Source organism: Cyprinus carpio, chromosome A7 (assembly GCF_018340385.1).
Source record: "Cyprinus carpio isolate SPL01 chromosome A7, ASM1834038v1, whole genome shotgun sequence".
Taxonomy (NCBI): domain Eukaryota; kingdom Metazoa; phylum Chordata; class Actinopteri; order Cypriniformes; family Cyprinidae; genus Cyprinus; species Cyprinus carpio.
The window spans coordinates 1884663-1892229 of NC_056578.1; positions in this window are offsets into that span (position 1 = coordinate 1884663).

Here is a 7567-nt window from a genome sequence, read left to right on the forward strand (position 1 = left end):
GGAAGCCACCCACTCAGCAGTACTCTCTGCTTCAGGAAGGTCGCCCCAGTGCAGAACTTTGTGCTGGTTTCACCTGACTTCTCATGGCTAGTTAACATGTCATCATGGAAAGACTCATTTTCTCCTTCCTCAGGGGGCAGAAAGTTGGCTTGCAACATAAGGTTAATGTGTACTACCTTCTCTTGACCTGTACTGGTATTCTTGACACGGTAAGTGTGGCATCTGGGGTCTTAGAAATCATCACATAGCGCACTGATTCCCACTTATCAGCCAGTTTCCTCTTCTCCTTTTCAATTTTGTTATTAGTAGCACCTGTCTCCTTCCTCTATGTCGCATCCCTTTATCCTTCTATTGTAGAATTCAGCCTGACGTTGCTGACTTGCACTGGTGCATTAACTTGATCAATGTTAAGAGCTTCCTGAGATTATCTTCATCTTTGCAAACATAGTTGCCATAGTCTGTGATGCTCCCATCTCTTCCAACACTGTGGAACATAATATCTATTGCAGACGAGGGATCCTTCCATACATCAGGTAAAATGGTGCGTAACCTGTTGATTCATGAGCCGTGCAGTTATAGGCGAACGCCACGCCTGTAACATCTGAGGCCACTTTTGCTTAGCTCTTGGGGGGGTAAGGCTCAGATCATACTGCCTAATGTGCGATTAAACCGGCCAGTGTGTCCATTCCCATAGGTGGTAAGCCGTCGCCCTGACTCTCCTGACACCTGCAGCTTATCAACTCCTGAATCAGTACACTCTCGAAGTTCTCACTCTGATCAGCATGGACCTCCCTGGGAACCCATAGATGCAAAAATATCTGTCCCACAGCCATGGCTACTTGTTTGGCTGATTGATTACTGCAAGCAAAAAGCATGTTACATCTTCAGAAAATGGCCCAGAACCACTAGCACATCTACACCCCCGCCTCTTGGCGATCCTCCTGCAGACCAGAAGTCAATACATGCCCCTGTGCCTCTAGAGGCCTTGTTGCTTTTACACTCGAAAGTGGTGCCCTTGCCTCTGGCTCAGGTGTTCGGTTACCACGCAGCTTACAGCACTTTAACAGCACTTCTCTGACATCTCAGCTTCCATGCCTACCCAGAAGAATCTTTCCCCTGGTTAAGTGAAGTGTTCTGGCCTGGCCTGTGACTGTGCATTGTCATGTACTCTCTTGCAGGACTTTGTTTGGTCAGTGAAGCTGGGACGATGTACTGCCAACGTTTCTTTCCTGTTAGTTGATCTTATACACATGGTACAAAACTCCATCTAACATTCTCAATCTTTCCCACTGCTTCTAGAGTTTTCAGGATCTTCTAAAATCTCTTTGTCCTCTCTCTCGCCTTGGATGGCCTCCCCTGCCACGGGAGATACAGGAGGTTAACTCTCAGTGATAAAACAGGATCTTCTTGACTGTTTATCCTGAAGCTCCTTCCTAGTGTAACATACTGGCAATGCATCTTGACCAGAAGGAACCAAGTTATGCAATGGATCCTGAGCCAGCCAATACCTAATCTCTCCTTCGCTCCTTGCATTCCACTCCAACCTGGTTCATCAGTATGGCTTGTACACTCATCTGGAGAGAGAGTGTGAAACACTCTGGTCCTTGGGCCAGAGAATAAAGGTTCAACACACTGACTTTTTTAGTAAAATTGATTCGAAAGCAATGCTGTACTACATTTTCTTTGAAGTGATTTGGCCTCCTCCAACAGGGTCTCTCAGTATCCTGCTAGTACTAACTCTGGCTGGTGCACGGCTTCGGGACAAAAAGGTCAGCTGCCCATGGCATCTGCCACCACATTCTTGTTCCCCGGGATGTACTGATACTAGTGTTGTATGGCGCCAGTTTACGCACTCCACCTCTGCTCAACACGATCGAGCTTTGGCTCAAGTAGGATGTAGGTTAACTTGGTTGTTGTCCGTCCAAACCGGTGAAGGAATGACCTTTCAGCCAATGGCTGAATTTATCACAGATGGACCATTTTAGGCCAGAAACCCAAACGGTGAGCAGGGTAGAAGTTTGCTTTGGGGCACGCGTGAGGGCCTTTGCTGGCTAAAGCTTAACAGGGCTGGCTCTATGGCTCTCGCTCTTCTGGGACCTGAGAAAGTATAGCGCTTAATCCATCCAGCCAAGCCGCCTGTTGATAAATGAACGAAGCGATTGAAATCGGGCAGTAAGCACCACAGACTCCAAAAGGGGCAGACTTCAGCTGATTAAAGGAATCCAGCTGTTCTTTCTTCCAGTCGCTTGGGCTTAGCTTCCTAAAGGCAGACAACTTTTGTTCATGGTTCTTTTGCCCCTTTGGTGCAGCAGTCAATGCAAATAAAGGCTTGGCTATGCTAGAACAGTTCTGTATAAAGCGCTGGTAAAACATAACCATCCCCAGAAACGATTTTATCTTTTTCTGAGATGGTGTAACCCCATCTTCCATCATAAGGTCTCTTTCAGTCATTGCTGTAATGGCCTGGACTTTATCAGATCGGCCGCCACCCCCTCTTTTTTTCATCGATCACGGCCTAGAAACCGCAGACAGTCCGACGTAATAAGTGGCATTTTTCTCAAGCGCAAGTTTCAAACCATGAGCTCTCAGACTGCTGAACACCAACCCGCAAGCCTCCAATGCCACACTTTCATTTGGTGCAAATACTAGGAGGTCGTCTAGGTAGCAAAGTATGGTCAGAAAGTTCTGGTCTCCAAATATGCCCATCATGAGACGCATAAAACTTGCAGGACTATTACACAATCCTTGAGGGAGCCTATTAAATTCATAAAGTCCCATGGGTGTTGTGAATGCAGTGAAGTTTTTATCTTCCTCAGCCATCTCTATATTGTAGAATCCTGAGGTAAGATCCATAGCACTGAATATGGCATTGCCGCCAAGCGCAGCTAGACAATCTGCCTGGTGTGGCAAGGATGTGCGCCTTTAGTAGTGCGGCATTCAGCCACCGATAGTCGATTAACAAATGCGTAGATCTCCCCGCTTCTTCTTCCAGACAAGCACCAGCGGGAGGCCCACTCGCTGAGGATTTGCGACGATCTCAAGCTCCTCCATTTCTGAAAGAACATGTCTGAGCTTGTGATAATGCGCTGGTGGCACACGTCGGTAAGGCAGTCTAAAGGGGCTTATTACTCATCTGCAAGATGTATTCGGGTGAAAGAAATCCTTTTGCTTTGCCACAATCCAGCTTATTCTTTGAGAACACATCCTCATATTTGCATATCAGCTGCACAAGTTATTCCTTCCAGTGCTGTGACACTTCACAAGAATCAACATCGAGATCGCTTAGACCAAGTTTACTCAGTCTACTGGGCGGAGACTTAACTCAGGAGGCATACGGTCAACAACTGGGACATGTGTCGCTTGATTCATGACTTTCAGCTCATGACTGGTTGGATGCTGGGGACCGGCGTCCAAGTCCTCCAGAGCTACACGAAGGGAATACATCAGCCAACTTTGTGTTCCTCCGCAGTTATTATGGGTTTGTCGGTAGCATTCAGCACTTTGACTGGCACTCCATCTGTCATCGCCATGGATGCTACCACCACCGATGACAATGTTCTTATGTGACTGTGACTTTGCAGGTTCAATGAGGACAGCACTCCCTTGGAAACTGGAACGGTAGCAGGTAACCCCCCCCAGACGAGGTGTTCTTGCTGAGGACACAGCACTATGGCTTGGGTAAGCTTAGCTGCTCCTTATCTTGCTGGGCATCTCAGTCCCTTTCCATCTGTGGAGACCAGACAACATGTCTAAAAACTGCATAATGTCATCATTACCTTGAACTTCGGGTCGCATTCAGGACACGCAACACCCGTGTGTACTCTTCATCTGACTGATAAATGTACTTGATAACATTAGTGCCCAGGATCATTTCTGCCTCGCTGACCAGGAACAACTAGAGTGGGAACACTAACTGCATGTCCATACACTTCCATCTCTGGGCTGGTAAATGTCTTCAGGCTGAATGTTGACACCTCCGCGAACAACAACAAGGACGATATCAGGGTGTGCTTTACTGGGGTGTGAGCAAGCAACTCCTGCACTTCTTCAACTTATGCTCAGCCTCCACATTCATGGCAGGCCATGGACCCACTGTCAAGCAGTGCACGTAATGTAACTTGGGCCCCTGCAATGACAACATCAGTGTAAAAAAGGCTGTCAGCTCTTTCCAACTTCATCACATTTTGATATAGGATACTTTTATCAGGAATTGCTTTGCAGCTTTCTTCATACAACAAAGATCATCTTCATTGCTGAGGGTTTCATTTTTTCCTGCTCACATCGTCCCCCTCCCCAAACGCGAGCAGATAAGTTTTCCTGAGAGCATGATGCAACGCTCGAGGTGGGATGCTGGTTCTGTAACATTAGGACAGTCTTTACGCTGATGTCCAATCCTCATGCAGATAAGGCAACCGCTTCTCCCGCATGCAGTGTGAGCCAGTGGGTGTGTTGTGTCCCCCACAGACACGTGCAAGACATATGCGCACTCCATGTGTTTGAAAGGGCCTTGAAGGATTGTGTACTGGTTGACTGGTTCGTTCCAACACTCTCTCTAACATGCTAAGAACACGTTCCAATGCATCAGAATTGGGTGAGACTGGATCTATTGTCTTAGGATGGCTACTCTGAGTGAATGCTGCAGCATTGATAGCAGTGATTTCATTTTCAATGACTTTAACACTAGGGACTGCGGTAGCTGTCGATGCCAAGAAAGGTGCAGGGCTTAACTGTCCTGGGAAATCTGTGAGACTGACTTTCCCTCTGATGTTCATCAATAGCCTCCTGTATCTCTTCGACTGACCATTTGCTCATAGGTTTGCACTTTAAACACACTGGACAGTTCAGGGTCAGGGCAGTTTTAGAGTAAACATCATGGCTATTTCTGCTGCTCATGTTCTCAATGTTACCTCCACTGCGTTCTAAATGGCTATTAGCTGGTTCAGCTGCAGAGTTCAATCTCACCCAATAGTCTACGGGGCTTTCTTTTAGCCCTAGGCTGTGTTAGTGAGAGGAAATCTGCCATTGGCAGAAGTGATACAGGGTGATCACTAAAGTAGTGTCCGTAACATGTCATAAATTTCTCAACACTAGCTGGACTAGAAGGAGCAGTGCTTTTTTAGTCCCACTTTTAATTATACTCTTAGCTCTTCCCAGGAGGTGACTCATGACTGTGTCGTGGCTTTCTCTATTCCAGGGCAGCTGCTTTTCTGTAAGTACAGTTCCATAACATCTATCCACTCTTGGACTGTGTACTTGTCACTCCTATCTCTTTTAAACATGGTGGTTCCTTTGATATCAGACCTCACTATGAAGTTGACCTTGGGGGGATCCAGGTGGGAGCTCAGTCTTGTTGTTAACTCTGATGGACTTGTGGGTAACGGGTTGGCTACACACACTGACTAGCTAGCAAATGGCTAATGATTGACTCGGCCAATCTGACTACCCAGCTCTCCTAGCCAGCCTCGAGGGCTGCTGTGGACATTGGGGCTACTTATCAGAAGGAGTGGGAAGCGTCAGCTTGTGCTAACTCAGGATGAGGGATTTTACTTCTGGCACTGGCGAAGTACTTGGGAATAACAGCTTGGTAGGGTTCCTATATTCTCTTACACTATACAGACCTCCTACCCCTCCCAGCTAATGGAGGAATATATCAGAAGTATCTCAATTCCCTTCCAGCCCAGGCCAGTGGTACAACAAATTGAATCCTAACATAAACAACAAAAATAATGAAATATTTAAATATACAGGAAGCTAGCTGTATATGCAAAAACACTCAATAGAAATATAAAATCGAGAACCTCACAGTGTCTAAAGCAACGAAGCGGCAAATGTCAATGGCTAAAAAGCAAATGTTCGAAATCTACATGCACATGTAGCTTGACGGCTACAGCCTGGGGTTATGCGGAACTCTACAGTAAATAGGGTGAAAATGTATGTATGTAAACGTCCGGAATAATATCACTTGATAAACGGGCAGCATAGATCCTCTGGCCACGCGGTACAGCTTCTACATCGCCATACAGCACACTGCTTGACTCCCCGGGCGACGCCAGTAGCTAATTCAAGTGGATCCGGTCACGCAACAAAGTTAGATAAAGTAGACTTCAAGTGGTAATCTCCTGACACCACAGAAACACAACGACATCACTATTGGATGTATGGATTTATTCCTTAAACAGGAGTAGCTTGAGGCAACATTACATAGCATATATAGACACATGTGAAGGCTCATTCTCTCATTCCTCTGCTTCTCCATTCACATACACACTGCATCTGGAGCTTAAACGTACGAAGAATAAGCAATACATTTAGAAGTGATATATACATATTAAATATGAAAAAAAATGCAGTGCTCACTCATTCTCCATAACAGGACAAATAAAAATACGTGAATGGTAAACGCATAACATTTGAAAAAGTTAATTCAAATATACTGTAAACTCATTGGAATGCATATGTACATACTATAAACTCTTGGACTGCACCAAAATTTGATTGTTAAAAACCACTGTGTACACACAGTTATGGAGTTTCTTTTTTTCTCTCCCCCCATGAATAAATCAAACCAAAGGTCAGTGCATGAAAATATACATTAAAGCAATTAGTATAGATTGCCTAGTATACACTCGAAGTATTACATGCATTCTAAATCAATTCAAATAAATTCACAAATTGTACAAACATTTGAATCTACCGACTACAGATTAAAACATACTCTTAAACAGAGCAGCGTGAGGCAACATTAGTATATATACAGACACATCAGAAGGTCACCTCTCAGTCATTCCTGCATGGAAGTATTACATCGTGTAAACTAAAACACTCAGCTTAACACGGTTAAAAAGTAACAATTTCTAAGGAAAATATACTAACCAAAGGTTACAAGTTACGACAGAGATACTCTAATAGTGTTTTAACATCATAAATGTAGATTACGCTACAAAGAGGACCATAATGCAAGCCAAATACGAGAGAGAAACTACCACTCTGCTTCTCCATTCACATACACTGTGCATCTGAGCGCCAAGCTTTAAAGGAGAAGCTGGCCATATGTCTCTTTTAAGTGCGGTCCCACTTCAACTAAAGCCCTTACCTACAACAATTGATAGGAACTCTCAATCGAACCAATGTAAATAGAACTTAAAATGCATTTAATAATAAGTTTTGCTGAAGTTAACTAGATTTACAGAACAAATTCCTTTCTTGTAAATCAATTAAACGATGTCTTAGTCAACTGGCTACATGTACATCAATTTACATATAGGAACAGGATTTTAATTTTCATCATGCGCTTTGCACGGGCTGGATAGGAGAGTAAATGTTCAAATAAAATGTTATTTTTATGCATCTTTTCACAAGATGATACAATGGGGATACATATTAATGTTTAATGCTCTCTTATGTTTGTATTTAAAAGAGTTTCTGGTGTGTGCTTGGCTGAGAACCTAACAATAATACTAAAGCTAGTTTTAAAAAAAATAAAAATAATATAAAAAAAAAAAAAATAAAACTAGTTGGGGCATGCCCTTGATGCAATATTAATCTTTCTACGCACCCTTACCACGGC